Here is a 24,070-nt window from a genome sequence, read left to right on the forward strand (position 1 = left end):
GCGCGTCAGGCGCGAATGATTTCAATGTTAAGTCAATGCAAAGACGCATTATGCGCGTGAAAAATTCCCGCGGCGCGAATGAGGCGTGGAACGTGGCGCGGCAAATGGTGAAACTAGCCAAACGGTTCGCCTCCAAAGGGTCCGGTGGACACAAATACGGCCACGCCGCTGTTCTAGCTCTCCAGAGCAAATGTCTCGATGAATGCTCGATCAACAAACAAAGATGGCCGTCAACGGGTTTCGGTTTTGACGCGCGTAAATTTCGCTTCAAACTTTTTATTTTACCCGCGTCAGTTTCGCTCTTGACGCGTGGATAAACACAAACCCAGCCAACATGTCCATATGGGCCCCACATGGGTTTTTTCTGGGTTATTTGGGTGCCATGTGGGCATGGGCTCTGAGTGGGCACTTTGATGGGGTTATTATGGGCCCCAGTTTGGTTTAGGTTGTGGGCTCCAGCTAGGCTGCCCATTATTGTTTATTTGCGGGTCTTGTTTGGGCCCCAATTTGGCTATATTAGACAAAATTTTTATTACTAAATTTGGTTTGTATTTGTTTAAAAAGTACCTATCATAATTGTGTATTGAAAATGAAAAACAAATATTTGACTGTTTTTTATTTATTTGATATAATACAAAAGCAAATTTGTCAATCGAGTCATCCTGCCCCCTCCCCCACAAGCTATAACGATTGCCTTCTCCCGCCAGCGCGCATTCAAACAAAAAACCCCCAACGGTCTCCTTCTCTCCTGACAAGTTTCTAGACCATCACCGTCAAATATCTCCTGTCTAACACAAGTGGTCGAGCGTCAAACTAGACGCGGTAGACGCGAATTTGACGCGTTATTCACGTCCGGTGTGAACGTATTAAACTCAGAGCCCGTCTAACGGAGAGCCTTGGCACTTCCTATTAGTCCCATTGTGCATCACCTTGGTTGCAGTTCCATTAGAATTCCACTGGAGGTGATCGCGGGCGAGAGCAAAATGAATGGGAGTCTATGGGGCTAAACGGCTAAAACGTGTCTCTTTCACCTGCTTGTCGTTAAATTAACATAGATTTTATTGTTGATTCCGCAAGTTCAATATAGATTATAGGCCAAAAGTCGAATGAACGAGTACTTATGTCCTTTTGATTTCTTACAGGTTTGCCCATTGTTGGCCAGAACACGCTAGCATTCTGCTATTGTGTGACGTCATCACATTTTTGAACGGATTTTTAGAACAGATAAGTGAACTTAAAAATACAATTTCCAGCTGAGTGTATTATCTTAGCCCTCCCTTTTGAATGCAACTTACTTGACAAAAAATTACATCCTGAGAAAAGTGGATTTATGGGGGTGAAATATGAAGGTAGATTTGTGTCTTTATTATTCAATCCAAAAAAAAATGTGGCTTAGGGTATCACGACAAGACGTGAAATAATCACGTTGGTTCACTTTGGAAAACGTGTAGATGTCACGGTTTAACCCCCTCAAACGTGAAACTTACACTGAAACTTAAACTTACCATAACGACCTATTGGTTTTCATTAAACCGAGAAAAATGGGATTTTGTTTTATTGACGATCACTGAGAAATGGTCTATTATTTAAAATGCAAAAACATTTATTATTTTCAAGGTGAAAAAGACACGTTTAGCCATTACGTTTTAAATGCATCATTATATTCAAATTGCAAACACATGAGGAGAGCATGAAAGACCCACAACTGGCAGATGAACGTGCGCTCCGAAACGGTAGGAAATAAAATTAGATAGAATGGAGGATTTTAACTGTGACAAGATGATTGACAGGGCAGTTTACGGTGACAGAATGCACGCAGCACGCGACAGAGCTGTCCGTTAAAGATGACGTGATAGTATGTCCCAAAGCTTGCCTACTCTTTTGCTACACACTCAAAAGTATGTACTTTTTCCTCACAAAAAGACTACATACTTTTAGGGTGTAGTATAAGTAAGCGAATTGGGACGCAGCATATGTTACGAGTGAGCGAGCTGCCTATGACAAGATGGCCGCCAGGTGCAGACGTCGACCTGCATTGGCCAGCAGCGTGGACGACATTGGTTCATACATCCGATGGATAGGCTACTCTTCTATCCCAGGAGGCCACGGGAGAGCATACGTCATTATCAACATCGCGGAGTTCAGCGGGGGTTTTCAAATGTAAGTAAACACGGTACCTTGTGTTTAAATCGTATGTGTTAAACTAGTGTGATGAATGGCGTGGGGGTGTATCTTTTTGTGTTGTTTGGCGTTGGTTCCGCCCGTCTGAACCTTTTCGTAGATGTCCTTATTGATGATCGATCTCACCTGGACGGGAGGACATTTAAGAGAGCAGAGGGGAAGTTCGTGGGGACGTGATTGGCTTCTCGCGCTCGGAGGGAAACGGGGACGCTTTGTGTTGCTCGAGACCATTAGGGTTTGTCCGGCAACGAAGATAGCTAGCTAGAGAGACTTCATCGGTGTAGTTAGTAATAGTGGGACGGGGGTATAGGAGCGCTGGACACTTGTTCCTGGAGCGATTAAAAGAGCTGCGTCTCGCATAAAATAAAGAACTCGTGCAGCACCAGTGATCCTTAAAGAGAACCTAGCGTGAGAAGGACTAATTAATGCCATTATTGTGATTGCTGTGGCTGGGACGGACAAACGCGGACAAACAACGCGTGCTGCCTCTGTGGACTATTCATCACGGCTGATTCCGTTCCCCGAGACCTCTGGGCGGGGTCTTATTTGCCTGGAAATCGGGGAAGTGTTTTATATTTTAACCATTTCATGAGTTATGTGTGGGTGTGAATGTGTACATGTGAGAGTTGCGCATTTTAGAGTGTGTACGCCCATTGCTTTGTGTACGCGGGACCAAGGACGATGATTTTTCCACTTGATAAACGGATTGTAGTGTGATCGAGTCAGTGACGTGCCGCACTGATTTGCACTTCCAGGAGCAATAAATATTATATAATAATATAAAATAGGTTTAAAATTATATACATGTTTTAATCTCACATCATCTGTCCTCCTCACTGTTCTTAATTGTGTGAAATTTCAAAAATAGGTAATTTTTAGACTATTAATGTGGTCAAATGTCATACGGACAAACGGAATTCACTTAAAGTTATTTAAGACAATTGTATTTAAAATTATTAAAAATGTTTAAAAATGATACAATTTTTCATTTGGCATATTTTTTCAAGTCTTAAGATAAGCATATTAAAGTATCAGTAAGATAGTCCTTTCAGAAATGTCATTTGTATCTAAAACAAATTGTTCCGCAAAAACACATTTTCCCTATGTCATACGGTAAAACAAAGTTTAGAAGCCATTTTGGAACTGGATATTAATGACTTAAGTCATGTGAAATTTGATGATATTACTCAGAGGACCCCTGAAGACCAGCCAAGTTGAAGGCAAGTTTAAGATTTTGCTCCTACATTTGGGGTAATTTCACTTTTTCCAAGTGAGTTACATGTGTCACAGATTTGGGTGTCATATGGTCAAACGTCAAAAAAGGGTTTAAAACATTTAAAATTTGAAAAAATATTTATTTACAGGTGAAATATAAAGTTTAAAAGTCAAGGTAAAGGGTAAAGATGGAAGGAGGTGGCCAAGCAACTGCCTGTTATAAATGACACAGCACAAAATTGTCATAAGGGCAAACAAAAAATGTCATACAGACAAACGATTTTACCGTATGACATGTTGTTATACCATATGACACAGAGCATTTAACTGTTATTTATTAATAGTTATATATAGTTTGTACGACTACTATGAATTAATCTTAACATATATAATATATTTCTGCCTATTTTAAGCATTTTTTCACATTATTACAGATGCCTCTTTCTAGTAAGGAGAGGGGTGCATGTTTCCGTGCAAAGCTAAGGGCAGATCCTGCAGCTAGAGAGGAGAACCTAGCCAAGAGGAGGGAAAGGGTATATGATGTGAGAGTATATGATGCCAGTAATGTTAGGATGTGCCAGTTTAGTCAGTATAGGCAGTATCTTATCTATAGGCCTGAGTTGAAGTCAGCATCACAATGTTTCTGGAAAGTGGCTTTATTTACAGTGGGGCCAAAAAGTATTTAGTCAGCCACTGATTCTGCAAGTTCTCCAACTTAGAATGTTGAGAGAGGTCTGTAATTTTCATCATAGGAACACTTCAACTATTAGAGACAAAATGAGAAAAAAAGTAAACACTGTAAACACCAGCTACAGTGTGTGCAAACCTGGTGAAGACTTACAGGAAACGTTTGACCTCTGTCATTGCCAACAAAGGTTATGTTACAAAGTATTGAGTTGAACTTTTGTTATTGACCAAATACTTATTTTCCACCATAATTTACAAATAAATTCTTTAAAAATCCTAAAGTGATTTCCTGGATTTTTTTTTTCTCATTTTGTCTTTCATAGTTGAAGTGTTCCTATGATGAAAATAACAGACCTCTCTCATTATTCTAAGTTGGAGAACTTGCACAATCAGTGGCTTACTAAATACTTTTTGGCCCCACTGTAGATATATTATTCACGTGTGTGTGTATCTCACTGTTGTAAATCTAACTGATATTGTCATGTTTTACATATAGCACGTCCCATGTGTTCCTTGTACTGAAAGAGAGTTGAGTTGACTAAAAGAAATGTTCATGTGTTGGGAAATATATTCTACTGTTAAAAAAAGGTTCACTTGAGATGCCTGTTTCTTTGAAATCATTTTGAATTGGCCTACATCAATTTATTACATTAAAAATGCAATGAAACATTGAAATTGTAATATGTCATACGGTAAAACAAAATATGTCATATGGTAAAACATTGAATTTTAAAAGAAATAAAAATAGATACTTCGTTTGTTTACAAGGTTCATGAAAATAATGGAGGAGAACTAGTATGATATACACATATATATAACTTCAAGGCATTTTTGACTAATTTCTTGCAAAAAAATAGAACAAATGTCCATAGATGACATGCTGTGGTTGTTAAAAAACAAAATATCTAGTATTTGTGGTGTAGGTGGTTATATTTTGCAACTTGTTATATAATACTTACAGATCAACTATTACATTCATGGTTGTTTTTAACTGTGTCATGAATATTAAATTTAATTTATTCCTAAAAAATCACTTCGTTTTACCGTATGACATTTTCAAGGACTGTATACAAAGAAACACATTAAAATGTCATATATTGTTATTTTTTATAAAGGGCACTAATAAAAACAAAAAATATACACATAGATGTACACAAAAAATGCTATATTTACTTTGTCCTTTAATTTGTATTTTTTTACTGTTTTGAAATTCTAAAACGTCACTGACCCGATCAAGAGTTCTAGTGTGCTGTGCTGGGCTGGGGAGTAACCATTGGAGTGTAGTGACGTTTGCAGTGTTCACTTGGGGATCGCGATTGTCCTAGTGTGCGCGTGCTGAGTTAATGTGGGATAGAGCCTCTTTCAATGTGTATTTATATGATGGTACAACTATATATTTTTTATAAGGCTACCCTTCTTGTTTTGAACTTCATGCATGTATTACATGTTAAACAAGTATATAATGTAATATGATAACAAGACTGTTTTATTTTGGTGATGATGTGTAGCCAGATATATCAGCAGAGCGCGTGCGATTACCTGCGTCTGTCTTTGAAGTCGTGAAAAGGTTGCCGTGTACCGTCATTTTAAAACCACAAAATGTATTTTTCTGCTTTAAAAATAGCAAAAATAACTGTATCTATGTTATATATTTCTATTAGATGTGTATTTACATTATCCCGACAGTTTCCACCAACTTTCAAATACGGAGAAATAGTTTAATTCGAAGACACGGGACGTTTCTTTATTTCCGTTTCGTCGCCCGTTTATGGCGTCATATAACCGTTGACTCCTCTATTTTCTCTAACTTCCATGCGGGACCCGGCGAAACCGCCAAACATAAAGAGGAACACTGGACTACCACAAATAAAGCAAAGAAAATGACGAAGAAAAAAAAAGTAGTACGTATTTTTATGTGTGTAAATCACATGCCCGCACTCTTAACAGACCCACTGTCCCCGGTGCTGCTCGTGCATAAAGCGCTCCCCGTTGTTCACGGTAACCGTGTCGTCTCATTCAAAACAGCCAACTGTTGCTGTTAGCGAGCCTCGCACATTGAATACTCATATGGGTCAGGCTGCGAATGTACGTGCCCGCTTCAGCGCGCTCATGCTTACTAAATAAACGCCTCACCTCTGGCGCCGCGCACTCGCTACATTCTCTTTAGCCTTTAGCACATAGTGGATGCATAACGCAAACCCAGTCAAACGTTTGACTGCAGTATCTTATGAGCTTTATAATCCGGTGCGCCCTATATATGGTAAATATAAATATATAAATATATTCGGTGGGCATTCTAGTATTTATTTTGTACAGTGTAATTTACAGAATTATAAAAAATATAGGCTATATTTTTGCTACCTAAATATTAAAGATGTTTTGTGTCGCGTCCGTGTACGCGTGTGTATTTCCTTCATATTAAATATAAAATGCAAGTGTAGACTTGTATTTTTCTAATGTGTGGACGTACTGGATTTTATTAAGGGAGTAGGCTATGGATATATAAACAGAAGTGCCAATATATTGGTATTAAATGCATTTTCTGAGAATGTATTATTTTGATGGATTTCAGTTTTGGCTAATTTAACCTCAACTAGTTTTGTGGTGTAGGTCTACATATTTTATAATGTTAACTTCAAATAATATAAATAGTAATTCAAAGATAGCATTGGATCTGGATGGGAAAGATAACTGGGAGGTGGAAGGGGTGTATCGCGATTCTGCCTTCTCACATCGCGATACAGTATCGTGGACCTGAGTATCGCGATTTCGATTTTATATGGTATATGTTACAGCCCTAGCAACTCCACCCATTTGCATTAATCTTTCCATTGTTAGAAATAGGGTTGTAACGGTATGAGATTTTCACGGTATGATAATCGTCTCAGAAAATATCACGGTTTCACGGTATACGTGAAACTCAAACGAAGTGATTTGCTCAATAATGATATAAAAGAGTCGTGAAATGTGACATGAGAGAACATTAAAGTGTAATGTGTTATTTAGAGTAAACAAGTCATGCTGAGAAAGAGAATGTATGTACTTTGGAAAGTGTTTAACAGACAAAGGGAAATGTATAGGTTCAAATTAAGTTTAACGAGGGTTATTTGTTATTTTTGATATGGGGCGAGATATACTGTATGTTCACATGTTTGATTTGCAAACTGTATGTTAATTTAGGTTAGTGAGCAACAGGGAATGTTATAAGGCCATCCTTAAAAATATTTTGGTTTGCAGTAACAGCAATTTTTTTTTTAAAAAGGGTCGGTAGGTAGGTCTATATTTTTTTTTCCAAGATTCAGTGTAAAAAAAAAAGGTACAATTTTGGAGATGGTGATCGTGAATTTAAAAAAAATTGCATAATGTGACGTCACTGACTGGGTCTTCAAACTGTGCATCCACCGCTAGGTGTTAATGCAAAATACGACCAGTTACATTTTAGGCTAGTCACAAAATGTATAAAATATCTATTTGTTATGCATATATACATGAGATAAGCAAAAACAAGTACAAACACATGGTCAAACAAAGAATACAATTAAACAAAGATACAAATTAGCCTATATACACAGTGCTTTAATTTCAGGAAGGTCTAAAATTAGCTACTTTTCAGTTAAGTCTGTCGCTCTCTCTGAAAAGAAATTTAATTTAGCTAGTAATCAAATGTAAAATGACACTGCATAGTTTATCATAGTTAGATTAATGCTTATTAAAGTTTAAGTTATTCATTCAAGAGCTGTGAGTGATTTGTATCTGCCTTTTGTTGTTTGATTCGCATTGGCTCAATCGTCACGTTTATTAGACTACTGCCCCTTTAAGACCGAATGCAGAACTACTGTAATAGATGACTGATGCACCATCATTTTCTCCCAACTGTTTACGTCCAATTAAGACATAAACTGTGTTTAAATGAATCTCAGAGCAGGTCATTTTATATTTTATGTATATTTGATGGTTTAGATGCGCACATGAAGCCCAAAATGAGGCGATAGCCTACTTTTCTTGTCTCGTTTTAGTGCATTTCGGAGCGCGCGTCGCGCGTCGTGAACAACGTGACGTCTCTTGCGCAGACGTTTGTGCTTTTAGTAGCTCTTTTAATGATTGAACGCGTCCGCAGTTTAGCAACAGTACAGACTGCATTTTACAACAATCACCGATCGTGCTGATTCTGATGGTACGTTTGGGTTTTAGGAAGAAATGACAGCACAACGCTGTGAAGAGAAGGAAGTTGCGCTAGACAGAATGCGTCTGTAATGGTTTTATCTCAAATGTCTTCTTTTTATAATCTTTGAAAGCGGAAATCTAAAATATAATTAGAATAATATCCCAGATCTAAAGTGTAACCACGTTTTGTCCTCATTGTCACTCATTAAGCAGGGCTGTCGTGCTGTGCGCGCTGTGGCTCCGGATGAGAGATCGCTCTCTCTTCTGGACTGCGAATAGCAAAATTGCATCACAGACAAATTGTTAAATATTTTTATTATAGAAATGGTTGATATTCAGCCCCGTTGCCCTTTTAATACCGGGTACCAAGCGGGAACACTGAAACGAGCGAACGTAAGCCATATAGTGACACGCGTAACGTTAAACCAATGGTGTAGACTGATAATCTGATGACTATGACGCCACGGGTTTTTATTTAAGAAAGAACGTAGCCTACGTTTGTAGGCTATGTAGACACAAGCAACTTTCACAATACTAACTAAAATATAATAAATATTATTTTATTGAATTTGAATTAGTCGTTTGAAGAGTAAAAAAAAAAATCGGTCGGTCTGAACGCAGGTTACAACCGGCAAATCGGTCGGACTAAAATAAAAAAAATAAAAAAATTGGGTCGGCCCTAAATTGACAGGGTCGGTCGGGTTACGGCAAACAAGAATATTTTTAAGGGTGGCCTAATGAGCAATTATTAAATGTCATACTGAATGTGAGAATGCGCACAATATAGCAGTTAATGCAGAGACGAGCAGATAACACACCAAATTGAGATGCTCCACTGATGATTGACTGTGCACTGTTAAATCTGTCTTGCAGGATTGCATGCAAAGCCCCAATATAAAATGTGTTGCACCAGAAACGACGTCTGCTCCTTTCTAGATGTGTAACATAGTTGTAGAAAATTAACTATTCATATCGGCGAATTACAATGTTTGATAAAGATGGGTTTCATTAGTCTTTATGTTCCTGCAATTTTACTGTATCATTTGAGAAATAATATTTTAACATTAGACCACTTTTATTCTTTCAGTATACAGTCTGTAACAATCTGTTTCTAGCAGCAAAATGTCAGTGCATTTTAAAATGTCAGTGCTATTGTTTTGTCTCAAGATGCACATTAGTAATGTTTTTGTTTTTTGAAGGACCACACTTGCGGTCTTTGCACTTGTGTACTTGCACGATGTAGGTATTTCCTGCATTTAGCCCAAGTGTTCAAGTAGGTGTGATGACTAGAACTTTTGATTACCCAATGGGACACAAAAATGCAAGTGTTTACAGAGCTTTATTTAAATTTTCAATTCTTTGCATTTTAAAATCAACAATGTCTGGTTAGTAGTCCCAATGTAACAAAAGGCATAATTAAAAAATATGGTGCTTTTAATTAAGTGATTTAAAAAGCAGCTGCAAATGTACAAAATACACATACCATCTTTGCAACATTATAATGACACTTTAAAGGAGCTAAACGCAAGTCTCTGAGTTTTTGCAGAACTACGCCCCCTCTGGCGACAAGCGAAACTGCAACCAGAGCTGTGCGCGTTCATGGAGGAACACACATACGCACGTTTGCACGAGCTGTTCATAACTAAGGAGCATCAGCCGCACACTGTGCGGCACACATCTTTTGTTACAGTCATAATGAGGTAATACAGTAATAAATCTGCAAGTCATTTAAAATATATGAAAGGAAAGGCATTCGAGTAAATTACACACTTGTGTGAGAGGGGGAAACGGGGGTAGTAGAAAACTTCGGTTTTTGTTTCCATCTATCTCCCTGTGCTTACTGTATCCACTTATGATTGAATTATTATGGAAACACGTTCAGTTATCACTTTGTATAGGCTATGACCCGTTTGAGCCCTAGAGACGACCGGTGATCTCTCCGTTTGTTGAAAGCTTCCCGATGTTGACTCTCGTCTTATTCCGACGCATGGCACTGGACAGACAGAAGTTTTATTTTCTGTCTCACGTGGAGTTTGCGTTGGGGTTTGTAATGAGCTACAAGCCGGTCTCTTTCCGCGCCATATACAGATTTAATGAAGTGCACGTCACCGAAAGCAACAGATATGAGCTGGATTTTATTAATCATCGGCTAATTTCAAAATCAGCAAAGACAGCAATAAGAGAGATCGGCAACAGAACTGGTAAGATCATTTCATTTCTTTACTTTTAATGAAGATGGTAGTGTTAAGCGTCTGCGACTTACTTTCACTAATTCACTTTGATTTGCGATAGATTGCGGCGCTTGATGAAGGGGCTCAGCTCAGCTGCTCAGGTGATGCGCGTCGTCATTCATATATGACTAAAATATCATGACATATAGCTTGGTTTCAACAACCAGATGCATTTACACTTGTCCAGTTTCGTCTGGAATACGGCACAGACCACGTCCTCAAGTGGTTTGAGCGATCGAATTCAAATCCGTCTCGAATGCGTTTCGGAGGGCATTTACACCCTGGTCTTTTCACGATCGAATAGCTATCCGATCACAGAAGACACATGAAGTGACCAGGTGTAAACAGCCCCTTTGAATCCATCGTCTACTTTTGTGGAAAGCTGACTAGAGTTGTGTCGCTCGAGTTGTCTTCTCTGATACGGAGAACGGCGGCGAATAGCTACACGAACCTGCCAGACATAGCCAGGCGAGCGTGAACGCGCATGACGTCACGCCCAGTCTCAGATTCGAGCCCGAATCCCTCTTATATATTTCACTGTACAGGGTTATAGAGGCGATCGCAGTGATCAAAGAAGGGCTCATTCAGACCATCAGGCGATTGTTTAAGCATGTATGGGTTAGAAAACGGCTATTTTTAACATGAAAAGTTGCGCAATGCACCTTTAACAATGTGTTTTTCTACCAAATTACATGTAAAATGTAGTTCATTTAACTTGCAGTGGAATGTTTTCCTCATCATCTTGTGATTTCGGGGCATGTGAGTTCCCGCACCTAATGCATGATGGGATACGCTCCAATGCGGTATTCAAGATAGTCTACATTTAGTGCGTGTTCAGGGCATTGCGCGGATAGTAACAAACGGTTTTGAGTGTAGTTCACCCAAAATGAAAATTACTGTATGCAAAAAAATTCAAGTTTATAGAGTTTTAGTGTCGGTGGTACTACATTAAACTACTGTATTATGTTGAGTATAATAAAGCAATGAGGGGGATATTTGTCAGTTCTGATAATGCCAAATGTCCTATGTTACCAATAACATTGCAAGCATATTCATCTAAATATAATTCTGTATTTTAAGCTTCAGAATCATGAATTCTTTTTATTCTGGTGTCTGTGGTCCTGTGCATTGGTTTCCCAGCACCAAGTCCAAACCTTTTCATTTCCACTCCCAATGTAATACCAAATTTAGCATTTTAATCAACAGTAATTTCTTTGTTTACCTTTTACCATATGTCTTGCAGTATCGCAATATCATTCGATATTCGGAGTTCACTATTATGATATATATCGAATCCTAACATGAGGGTATCGTTACACCCCTAGCCCAAAAGCTACTTAAATGCCCTAATTGAACAAAGGCCTATTCCTGGCTTAATCCAAGCCCTGTCTGTGAAATCAGACCTTTGAGATTAATTAACTTAAAAGTTACTTTACTAGATAGAAAAGGTGGGCGTAAACATTTAAAATGTGTAAATTAGTATAAAAACAAACTCAGTATGTGTTTTCTTATTGATTTTGTCAGATCTCCTCCTTCAGTGATGCTCCTCCTCCTCCAGTGAAACTCCTCCTTCAGTGAAGCTCCCCCCACTGCAGTTCACCAATAAACGCTGGAATATTTCCCTCAGCTACAAGTGAAGACGAGCATCAAACCATCAGGAAGAGCTTACACAAACAGGACAGTGAGAACATGAGATCCAGAACACTGCAGAATGAAACATACTGAAGAACAAAGAGGTTGGTGTTAATTCTTGATTCTGTATTAAAGGCACAGTATGCAAGTTTCACCACTAGAAGTCGCTTATTCTAAACAAAGGCATAGCTTGATGATGCCGTGAATGAGCGTGGAATCATTGGAGGTCTCCATCCGACCACCGCTTCGTAAGGGCGACCGGCCCCCCGCCCACTGACCGGTCCCCTCGAACCCACTATTTGTCCAATAACCCACTATATTTACCAAACGTCCCGTTACCACTCCCAGGCCATGCTTCCATCCCACAAACCCACTATTTGTCCAATAACCCACTATATATTTTTAAAGTTTTTCCGCAGTTCATGCAATTAGCTGCAATTGGACGCGATCCCACCGGCAATCTATTGAATGGGGATTTGGGTAGTGTTTTTTTTTTTGGGACATTTTAATTAAAGTTCCTGTCATGATAAAAACTATTTTACTGCACTCAGCTAGGGCCCCCGAGTCCGTAGCACCAAGCGCCGTCCCATAATTCCACCGTCCACGAACCCAATGGCATAAATGCTACGTGGGATCTCAATATCTCAGCTCTGGAAGGGTCTAGAACCTCCATTTTTGCACTCAGGTTTAAGTCTCATGGCCCTCTATCAGAATCCAGAGTTTTGAGAAGATTGGGGAAACTTGATTTTTCGCCCAAAAAAAAAAAACGTAAGGGGTAACACTGTCGTTTTTTTTTTTTGGAGTCGAAATTTTGAGTTTCTCTGATCTTCTTGAAACTCTGGATTCTGATAGAGGGCCATGGGATTTAGACCTGAGTGCAAAAATGGAGGCTCTAGACCCTTCCAGTGCTGACATATTGAGATATTTATAATGGCATAAATGCTAAGTGGGATCTCAATATCTCAGCTCTGGAAGGGTCTAGAACCTCCATTTTTGCACTCAGGTCTAAGTCTCATGGCCCTCTATCAGAATCCAGAGTTTCAAGAAGATTGGAGAAACTTATTCTTTCGCACCAAAAAAAAACCCACAGGGGTACCACTGTCGTTTTTTTTGGGTCGAAATTTTGAGTTGCTCTGATATAGGCAAGGTCTGCTCTCTGCCACGCACGTTTACAGCTTTACCGTTAACCGTTTTATACCTCGACGGTTTATTTGCCAGGAGTTATTGTTCGGCTTAAGCAAAATGTGGGTTTCTATAATACTCCAGCGGCAAAGCACAGCTAAAGCCTTTAATATCCATTTATGAAGATATTCATATTCAGCGAAATTCATGAGGTAGAAAATAGGGCTGAACGATTAATTGCATTTGCGATAAAATCGTGATATGATGAAACGCGATTTTGTAATCGCAAGAGCTGCGATTACACTGGTCACGTGACACGCGAGAGAAAAGCAGTCTGCAAGATAAAAGCATCAACTTGCCACGCTACGCGGTTTGGCGTTCAGAAAAGAACAGTTTATTTTTAATGTATGTGATATTGTGTTATTTATTCTCTCCTCAACAATCCTGGATCGATTCAGAGAATTTCAGAATCGAGTCTGAGCTTAGTTTTTAAACACAGATGCGTGATGACGCTGCGCGTGCTTTAGAAACGAACCGTTCTGCTTGCTTCTATTTTCTCGCTCTCTCTCTTCCTCACTCACACACACGACACCGCTCGAACCTTCCGAAACATAGTAGCGTTATTTCATAAAGTTCGGGACTGAACCGAATTACAAGGACATTCGCGGGCTTCATTGAACAGGTTTTGCCGCTTTGCTTGATGTTATAACGTTACACTTGCAGTGCGCGTTCTCTCCCGTGGGAATTTTCTTAACAAATGCTTCACAGAGGCATTATTTATGTCTTTTGGAATGCAGTTGGCTTATATATTAAAACTATGAAAATCACTGAGAAGGCTGATTTCATTTTAAAATACTAACGCGTGCTTTGTGAAGAGCGCTCGTGCACGCGGCCGTAAGCGACTCATTCGTTAAATGTACTTGCATGTCAAAATGCTTTTATGACGCGAAAGTAATGTGAACACGGTCAGTTATATCTTAAACCAACAGGACAAACCACATTTACAATTTCAAAAGAGATGTATGCATTAGTGTGAATGCAGCTTATCATATCTAAACTGAGGGGAAATCACTCCAGCTCTTGAATGAAAAACATTCAGACAGCCTACTTTTAAATACTGAGACCACTCTTTGTTAATTGCTTGTAATGCTTTTTTTGTTTCTCTTTATTTACTAGCTTTTATATTTTGAAGCTATATTATTTTATATAGCCTATTTTAAAATTCTTAACATGTAATTGGTTTAATTAAATGTTTTTTATTTTTTAAAGTATGTGTTTTTACACAAGTAATTAAATACATATTTTAAGAGTTATTAAGATTAATTAATTAGATCGGATCATGAGCTATCTAAAGATTCCCATCTCTACTGTACAATGATTTATTGCTTGTCTTTGTCGACTAATACAGAAGGTAAAGAACTTTTTTTTAAATCGCATATTAAATCGCAATATTGGTTAAAAAAAAATCGCAATTTTTCTAAATCGTTCAGCCCTAGTAGAAAATGTTATTATAGAGCCCATGAAAGCCAAAATGAGCCAATTGAGAAAGAAAGTTTGCATGTGCCTTCTGTCTCTCCAACCAAATGCCAAAAGTATTTTTTTCCAAAAGGAAGTCTACTGTTTTCATGACCATTGTCTTTTCACACAAAATGACTTGATTATCAGAAAACCTGATAAGCAAAGCCCAACTCATGCCATAGGTTGCAGTGTAGGGCTACATTTTCATACCTGTAGGTCATTTTCTTTGTTCTGAAGCACGGATTTAATTTTTTACTCGTTCGGTTTGCTTTCACAAGGCAACATTTCAAAGCGTACCAAAATGTGTTTATGCAAGCCACATGTATAAAACGATCCTCTTATTGGTCAGAGTTCAACCAAAGAGTATAGAAGAACAAGAAGCAAAACTCTGATGCTTTTTTGGTAAAAGCCACTAGGTGGCGCTTCAGGAGCGGGGCCGCCATTTTGGGGTGAAAATTCCAACTGGAGTTACTGGACAACAGCATAGATAACAGTTTTTTTGAGGTAGTTTTTTCTTCTAATTTTTCCCAAGCGGCAATTCTCTATGAATATCCATAGACCTCACATTAAAATGTCCGTTTTCACAGCATCAATTCATATGTTTACAGTTTGACTTTTATTGTATTTTTCGATAGGTTCTGAGTGCCTGACAACTGTGAGGTGAGTGAATTTTTTTCTAACTCGTTAGTTTAGATCGTATTTGGATGTAAAATGTATGAAAAATAAGGGCGGTTAACTTTGATTGACAGCTGATAACGGGCTGCGCCGAGTGGAATTGGACGTCTTGGCCATGATCTGACACGACGCATCTCTGTATCCTTTCTGATACATTTGTATTTCTGAACATTTGTATTTTGTATTTCTCAAGATTTTCTAATATGGTGCCGCCCATACCCCCCATAAACGGCCTCAAACCTGTTCTTCAGAAAGTCTATGAGTGACGTCACAGACGCTTTGTCCATATTTTTTACAGTCTATGGTATTTCCATTGTATGCAACTTTACACATTTACTACTTCTATTAGTTACCAACTCCATTAGGCCTGAAATATATTTTGTACGTTTTAATCCCCTGGATCATGCTACAAACATGATGATCATTGATGCGCTGTGTCCGTTATCCTATAACTTTAATTGCCACTTTGAACAGTGGCTGTGTTTTTTTTTGTTTACATAGTTTTGTTTTAACGGTCATTAATATAAGATAATACTGCAAAATACTTGTGTTGCAATGGAGCGTTCACTTCTTGTCAATATACGTTCTTTGGTTCAACCGTTTTCATTCCTCAAGATGGACAGAGATAATCGCTCCGCTGGCTTTGTTTATTCGAATGTAGCCTTGATTCCTGCTCTGACTGATAAATTAAATATTAAAAAATATATTACATTTATGAAGCAAGTTAGGCTTCGTCAAGACAGCATTCTTGCAACATGGAATCCTGCACACGTTTCTCTTATGAACTGTCTCAGAGTCATTCTTTGCTAACACTTTACTTGAAGGGGTATGCATAAGACTAACATGATGTATTATGAATATGAAGGAAGGTTTATGCATGTTTGTGACAACTGTCATTAAGTGTCTTTTGCTCAGTTATGAAAGTTTTAATGCAAATATGACATTGTTTGAGATGTCTTTGTTATGACACCTTGACATTACCAAGCAGGGATGGAAATCAACTCTTTTGTCCACCGGCGGCCACTGTGGATTTCAAAATCGACCAGCCACTCGACGTTTTTACTAGCCACTTTCTTGTTTTTAACCGACAATGTGTAACTGGTAACACTTTACAATAAGGTTCATTAGTTAATGTATTTACTAACATGCACTAACCATGAGCAATACATTTGTTACTGCATTTGTTCATCTTTGTTAATGTTAGTTCATGAAAACACAGCTGTTCATTGTTTGTTCATGTTAGTTAACGGTGAATTAACTAATGTTAACAAGATTTTAATCAAGTATTAGTAAATGTTGAAAATAACATTAACAAAGATTAACAAATGCTGTATATGTGCTATTCATTATTAGTTCATATTAACTAATGTAGTTAACTAATGTTAACTAACGAACCTTTTTGTAAAGTGTTACCGTGTAACTGCATGTGAAAGTTAATGTGTATCTACATGTGAGTTAATGTGTAACTGCATGTGAGAGTTAATGTGTAACTGCATGTGAGAGTTAATGAGTAACTGTATGTGAGAGTTAATGTGTAACTGCATGTGAAAGTTAATGAGTAACTGCATGTGAAAGTTAATGTGTAACTGCATGTGAAAGTTATTTAGTAACTGCTGTGAAAGTCGATGTGTAACTGCAGTGAAAGTCTATGTGTAACTACAGGTGAAAGTCGGTGAGTAAAGTGCATGTTACTGTTGATGAGTATCTGCAGATGAAGTTTATGAGTAGCTGCAAGTGGAAGTTAATGTGTAACTGCTGGTGAAAGTTGTTGAGTAAATGCTTGCGAAAGTCATATGTGTAACTGCGTGTGATAATTAATGTGTAACTGCAGGTGAAAGTACGAGTAACTTGAGGTGAAAGTATGAGTAACTTGCAAGCGAAGTTAATGTGTAACTGCAGTGAAATGGTGAGTAGCTGTACGTGAAGTTAATGAGTAACTTGCAAGCGAAGTTAATGAGTAGCTGCATGCGAAAGGCAACGAGTAACTGCAGTGAAAGTTAATGTGTAACTGCATGCGAAAGCTAATGTGTAACTGCAGTGAAAATCGATATGTAACTGCATCGGAAAATGTCCAGTAGCTGCATGCGAAAGGTAACGAGTAGCTGCATGTGAAAGATATGAGTACTTGCATGTGAAAGACGAGTAGCAAGCATGTGAAAGATAATGAGTAACTGCAAGCGAAGTTAACCGGTAACTGCATGTGAAAGTCTATGTGTAACTGCAGAGAAAGTTGATGTGGAACTGCATCTGAAAGTTGATGAGTAATTTGTAAGCGAAGTTTATGAGTAGCTGCATGTGAAATGATAAGTAACTGCACTGAAGTTAATGAGTAACTTGCAAGCGAAGTTAATGAGTAACGGCATGCGAAAGGCGACGAGTAACTGCTTGTGAAAGTTGATGTGTAACTGCATGTGAAAGCTAATGTGTAACTGCAGTGAAAATCGATAGGTAACTGCGTGAGAAAGTTGTTGAGTAATTGCAAGCGAAAGTTAATGAGTAGCTTCATGTGAAAGTTAACGAGTACCTGCCTGTGAAAAATGATGAGTACCTGCATGTGAAATGACGAGTAACAGCATGCGAACGATAATGAGTAACTGTATGTGAAAGTTAATGTGTAACTGCATGTGAAAGTTAATACTGGTAGGTTGGTTAATGTGCAACTGTATGTGAAAGTTAATACTTGTAGGTTGGTTTTGTGTAACTATGAAAGTTAATACTGATAGGTTGGTTAATGTGTAACTGCATGTGAAAGTTAATACTTGTAGGTAGGTAGGTTAATGTGTAACTCTATGTGAAAGTTAATACTGGTAGGTTGGTTTATGTGTAACTGCATGTGAAAGTTAATACTTGTAGGTAGGTTGGTTAATGTGTAACTGTATGTGAAAGTTAATACTGGTAGGTAGGTAGGTTAATGTATAACTGCATCTAAAAGTTAATACTTGTAGGTAGGTAGGTTAATGTGTAACTGCATGTGAAAGTTAATACTGGTAGGTAGGTAGGTAGGTTAATGTGTAACTGTATGTGAAAGTTAAAACTTGTAGGTAGGTAGGTTAATGTATAACTGCATCTAAAAGTTAATACTTGTAGGTAGGTAGGTTAATGTGTAACTGCATGTGAAAGTTAATACTGGTAGGTAGGTAGGTAGGTTAATGTGTAACTGCATGTGAAAGTTAATACTGGTAGGTAGGTTAATGTGTAACTGTATGTGAAAGTTAATACTGGTAGGTAGGTTAATGTGTAACTGTATGTGAAAGTTAATACTGGTAGGTAGGTTAATGTGTAACTGCATGTGAAAGTTAATACTGGTAGGTAGGTTAATGTGTAACTGTATGTGAAAGTTAATACTGGTAGGTAGGTAGGTAGGTTAATGTGTAACTGCATGTGAAAGTTAATACTGGTAGGTAGGTTAATGTGTAACTGTATGTGAAAGTTAATACTGGTAGGTAGGTAGGTAGGTAGGTTAATGTGTAACTGCATGTGAAAGTTAATACTGGTAGGTAGGTTAATGTGTAACTGCATGTGAAAGTTAATACTGGTAGGTAGGTTAATGTGTAACTGTATGTGAAAGTTAATACTGGTAGGTAGGTAGGTTAATGTGTAACTGCATGTGAAAGTTAATACTGGTAGGTAGGTTAATGTGTAACTGCATGTGAAAGTTAATACTGGTAGGTAGGTTAATGTGTAACTGTATGTGAAAGTTAATACTGGTAGGTAGGTAGGTTAATGTGTAACTGCATGTGAAAGTTAATACTTGTAGGTAGGTTAATGTGTAACTGCATGTGAAAGTTAATACTGGTAGGTAGGTTAATGTGTAACTGTATGTGAAAGTTAATACTGGTAGGTAGGTAGGTAGGTATGTTAATGTGTAACTGCATGTGAAAGTTAATACTGGTAGGTAGGTAGGTAGGTAGGTTAATGTGTAACTGCATGTGACAGTTAATACTGGTAGGTAGGTTAATGTGTAACTGCATGTGAAAGTTAATACTGGTAGGTAGGTTAATGTGTAACTGTATGTGAAAGTTAATACTGGTAGGTAGGTAGGTTAATGTGTAACTGCATGTGAAAGTTAATACTGGTAGGTAGGTTAATGTGTAACTGCATGTGAAAGTTAATACTGGTAGGTAGGTTAATGTGTAACTGTATGTGAAAGTTAATACTGGTAGGTAGGTAGGTAGGTAGGTTAATGTGTAACTGCATGTGAAAGTTAATACTGGTAGGTAGGTAGGTAGGTAGGTAGGTTAATGTGTAACTGTATGTGAAAGTTAATACTGGTAGGTAGGTAGGTTAATGTGTAACTGCATGTGAAAGTTAATACTTGTAGGTAGGTTAATGTGTAACTGCATGTGAAAGTTAATACTGGTAGGTAGGTTAATGTGTAACTGTATGTGAAAGTTAATACTGGTAGGTAGGTAGGTAGGTAGGTAGGTAGGTTAATGTGTAACTGCATGTGAAAGTTAATACTGGTAGGTAGGTAGGTAGGTAGGTTAATGTGTAACTGCATGTGAAAGTTAATACTGGTAGGTAGGTTAATGTGTAACTGCATGTGAAAGTTAATACTGGTAGGTAGGTTAATGTGTAACTGTATGTGAAAGTTAATACTGGTAGGTAGGTAGGTTAATGTGTAACTGCATGTGAAAGTTAATACTGGTAGGTAGGTTAATGTGTAACTGCATGTGAAAGTTAATACTGGTAGGTAGGTTAATGTGTAACTGTATGTGAAAGTTAATACTGGTAGGTAGGTAGGTAGGTAGGTTAATGTGTAACTGCATGTGAAAGTTAATACTGGTAGGTAGGTAGGTAGGTAGGTTAATGTGTAACTGCATGTGAAAGTTAATACTGGTAGGTAGGTTAATGTGTAACTGTATGTGAAAGTTAAAGGGTTAGTTCACCCAAAAATGAAAATTCTGTCAGTATTTACTCACCCTCATGTTGTTCCAACCCCGTAAGACCTTCGTTCATCTTCGGAACACAAATTAAGATATTTAAGATATTAAAATCGCTCCTGCATACAGTCCATAGGCTTCTTGAGGGAATGACTATTGCTGGCCTCGAAAAGTCATTAAAGACATCGTTAAAATAGTCCAAGTGACTACAGGGGCTCAATCTTAAGTTTATCAAACGACGAGAACACTTTTGTGCGCAAAAAAACAACAAAAATAACGACTTTATTTCAACTATTCGTTTATTTCTCCCTCTGCGCGAGTCAGGTTACTAGTTTAATAGCGTAAGCTTCTGTTATTGTACGTCACACGCATCACACACACATGACCAGCGTCGACCAATAGTGAGCCTACGTGTGACGTAGCTCTACGCAATCACACTACGTTAACGGACTATAGGCTTATGGAGAAGGAAGTGAATAGTTGAAATAAAGTCGTTATTTTTGTTGTTTTTTTGCGCACAAAAGTGTTCTCGTCGTTTGATAAACTTAAGATTGAGCCCCTGTAGTCACTTGGACTATTTTAACGATGTCTTCAATTACTTTTCGAGGACAGCAAGAGCCAGTCCCTCAAGAAGCCTATGGACTGTATGCAGGAGCGATTTTAATATCCTAAATATCTTAATTTGTGTTCCGAAGATGAACGAAGGTCTTACGGGGTTGGAACAACATGAGGGTGAGTAAATACTGACAGAATTTTCATTTTTGGGTGAACTAACCCTTTAATACTTATAGGTAGGTAGGTTGGTTAATGTGTAACTGCATGTGAAAGTTAATACTTGTAGGTAGGTAGGTTAATGTGTAACTGTATGTGAAAGTTAATACTGGTAGGTAGGTTGGTTAATGTGTAACTGTATGTGAAAGTTAATACAGTAGGTAGGTAGGTTAATGTGTAACTGTATGTGAAAGTTAACACTGGTAGGTAGGTTAATGTGTAACTGCATGTGAAAGTTAATACTTATAGGTAGGTTGGTTAATGTGTAACTGCATGTGAAAGTTAATACTGGTAGGTAGGTTAATGTGTAACTGCATGTGAAAGTTAATACTGGTAGGTAGGTTAATGTGTAACTGTATGTGAAAGTTAATACTGGTAGGTAGGTAGGTAGGTAGGTTAATGTGTAACTGCATGTGAAAGTTAATACTTGTAGGTAGGTTAATGTGTAACTATGTGAAAGTTAATACAGTAGGTAGGTAGGTTAATGTGTAACTGTATGTGAAAGTTAATACTTGTAGGTAGGTTAATGTGTAACTATGTGAAAGTTAATACAGTAGGTAGGTAGGTTAATGTGTAACTGCATGTGAAAGTTAATACTTGTAGGTAGGTTAATGTGTAACTATGTGAAAGTTAATACAGTAGGTAGGTAGGTTAATGTGTAACTGCATGTGAAAGTTAATACTTGTAGGTAGGTTAATGTGTAACTATGTGAAAGTTAATACAGTAGGTAGGTAGGTTAATGTGTAACTGTATGTGAAAGTTAATACTTGTAGGTAGGTTGGTTAATGTGTAACTGCATGTGAAAGTTAATACTGGTAGGTTGGTTTATGTGTAACTATGTGAATGTTAATACTGGTTGGTAGGTATGTTTGTTAATGTGTAATGTGGGATCACATTATAAAATAAATGTTTTTTTCCAAAACACGTTGGCCACAATTACTCATACCCTTTTATTAAATACCTTTTTGCAATATCTTTTTGCCAAGATAACTGCTCTGAGTTTTCTGCTATAATGCCTGATGTGTTTGGACAACACCTGACCTGAGATCAGAGACCATTCCTCCATACAGACTCTCCAGATCCTTCAGATTCCCAGATCCATGTTTGTGCTTCTTCTCTTCAGTTCGGACCACTCATTTTCTATAGGGTTCTGGGACGGTCATGGCAGAAGCTTCATTTTGTGCTCCCTAACAAATTTTTGGGTTGATTTTGATGTTTGTCTTGGATCGTTGTCCAGATGGCAGATCCAACCATGGCCCATAATACGATTTCTAGCAGAAGGTGTCAGGTTTTGATTTTTTTATCTGTTGATATTTAATAGAATCCACAATGCCATGTGTCTGAATAAGAAGTCCAGGACCTCCTGCTGAAAAATAGGTCCCCAACATTAAAGATCCAATGGTTTATTAAATTGTACACATGGTACTTTTTATCCTCATGTCCACCAAACTATCTAATGTGCTTACTGCCAAAAAACTCTTTTTTTAGTCTCATCTGACCACAGAACCCTGTGCCGTTTGAAGATCCAGTCGTGTCTGACACCTGAATATGCTGGAGTTTGTTTTTGGAGGAGTGAGGAGGATCTTTCTTGAAACCCTCTCAAACAACATGTGGGGATGTATGGGTTGTTTGATATTTTTTTTTATTTAATGCTGGTAGGTAGGTTAATGTGTAACTGCATGTGAAAGTTAATACTGGTAGGTAGGTAAGGCAAGTTTATTTATATAGCACATTTCATACACAATGGCAATTCAAAGTGCTTTACATAGAAAAAATTAAAATAATCAAAAGAAATCAGAATAATTAGAACAGTTTAGAATAAAACATATGAAAAATAAAAATAATTATAAAAATAAAATACAGTAAATAATTAAAACAATTTAGAATCAAAAATAAAACGAAGTACAGTAACAGTCGGACGAACAGTGGCAAAATGTACAGCTAAACAGATGTGTTTTGAGCCTGGATTTAAATGTGACTACTGTAAGAGCTCACCTGATCTCTTCTGGAAGCTGGTTCCAGTGGCGGCTGCTGGCATAATAGCTAAAAGCAGAATCTCCATGCTGTGAACCCTTGGTGTTTCTAGCTGATGTGAGTGATCTAGGTAGGTAGGTTTGAATAAGCATAAAAAAATGATTTGTGTGCTATCAACATTTCCATTAGTTTTTAAAGGGCCTACTAGGCTGTTTTTATTTTGCAGCTCTCCTACAACAGGTTTACATTAACCCAATGTCAAAAGCACCATTTTACTCATGCACCGAAACGGTTCAATACGAATACATGTACCGTTACACCCCTACTTCCTTGTAATACACCCTATGTTCTATTGCAAATCCTTTGTAACATTGTTGGCTCTGTGACACAGTGCATGTTCTAGTCTAGAAGATCATCATGCTGAAGTCCGGCTGCACCCCCTGTCCAAGACAATCTCCACGGCTATGAACTCGATTAGTAAGCAAAACCTCAAACATACAGTGCACTACTGTTCAAAAGTTGGGGTCTGTAAGATTTATGCTTTTGAATGAAGTCTCACACTTTAAATTTTTTTTCATTGAGACTGTTCTTGAGAAACCTGTGGGATAAATTATCGGCGGCAAATGTTATAATGGTCATAGTTATAATAATAATTAATTTAACTATTAACCAACCTACCTACACTAAGCTTCTCTTAGTGTAGAATGTGTTTTAATAGTCAAGTTGCTGAATATGTTTTTTTTTTGAGGGGTTTTTTTTAGGGGTTTTTTTTTTAGAAGAGAGGACTGATGCTTCTCTTATTGGTAGAGCTTAGGACTGATGCTTCGACACGTCAAGCACATACAGCTTAAGACTCAAGACTCAACCAACATCTATTATTATAGAGCTTAAGACTCAAGACTCAACTGTCATCTATTATTATAGAGCTTAAGACTCAACCGTCATCTATTATTATAGAGCTTAAGACTCAAGACTCAACCGTCATCTATTTTTATAGAGCTTAAGACTCAAGACTCA

At 37.8% G+C, this 24,070-nt stretch overlaps 3 long non-coding RNA genes across 8 annotated transcripts in view; 2 read left to right on the forward strand and 1 right to left on the reverse strand.

Annotated features, from left to right (window-relative positions):
• LOC120477097 (uncharacterized) overlaps positions 1–24,070 on the reverse strand; it is a 283,701-nt gene that overhangs the window by 238,587 nt on the left and 21,044 nt on the right. The gene's annotated exons all lie outside the window — the stretch shown is intronic.
• Positions 1,999–18,108, forward strand: LOC148965209 (uncharacterized). Of its 2 annotated transcripts, none has more exons than XR_016150014.1 (5): positions 1,999–2,160; positions 12,003–12,214; positions 15,386–15,410; positions 15,500–15,563; positions 16,414–18,108. It is a non-coding gene; the product is annotated as an uncharacterized LOC148965209 (long non-coding RNA). The 2 variants fall into 2 exon arrangements; XR_016150013.1 differs by having other exon boundaries at positions 2,000–2,160; positions 16,411–18,107.
• LOC148965210 (uncharacterized) lies at positions 18,472–21,635 on the forward strand. 5 transcript variants are annotated; one of them, XR_016150049.1, is made up of 4 exons: positions 18,472–19,178; positions 19,597–19,708; positions 19,789–20,226; positions 21,417–21,635. It is a non-coding gene; the product is annotated as an uncharacterized LOC148965210 (long non-coding RNA). The 5 variants fall into 5 exon arrangements; XR_016150051.1 differs by lacking the exon at positions 21,417–21,635 and having other exon boundaries at positions 18,482–18,612; positions 18,735–19,178; positions 19,789–20,295; XR_016150050.1 differs by lacking the exon at positions 21,417–21,635 and having other exon boundaries at positions 19,747–20,295.

This window comes from Pimephales promelas, chromosome 24 (genome assembly GCF_988280905.1).
Source record: "Pimephales promelas chromosome 24, fPimPro1.hap1.1, whole genome shotgun sequence".
Lineage (NCBI taxonomy): Eukaryota > Metazoa > Chordata > Actinopteri > Cypriniformes > Leuciscidae > Pimephales > Pimephales promelas.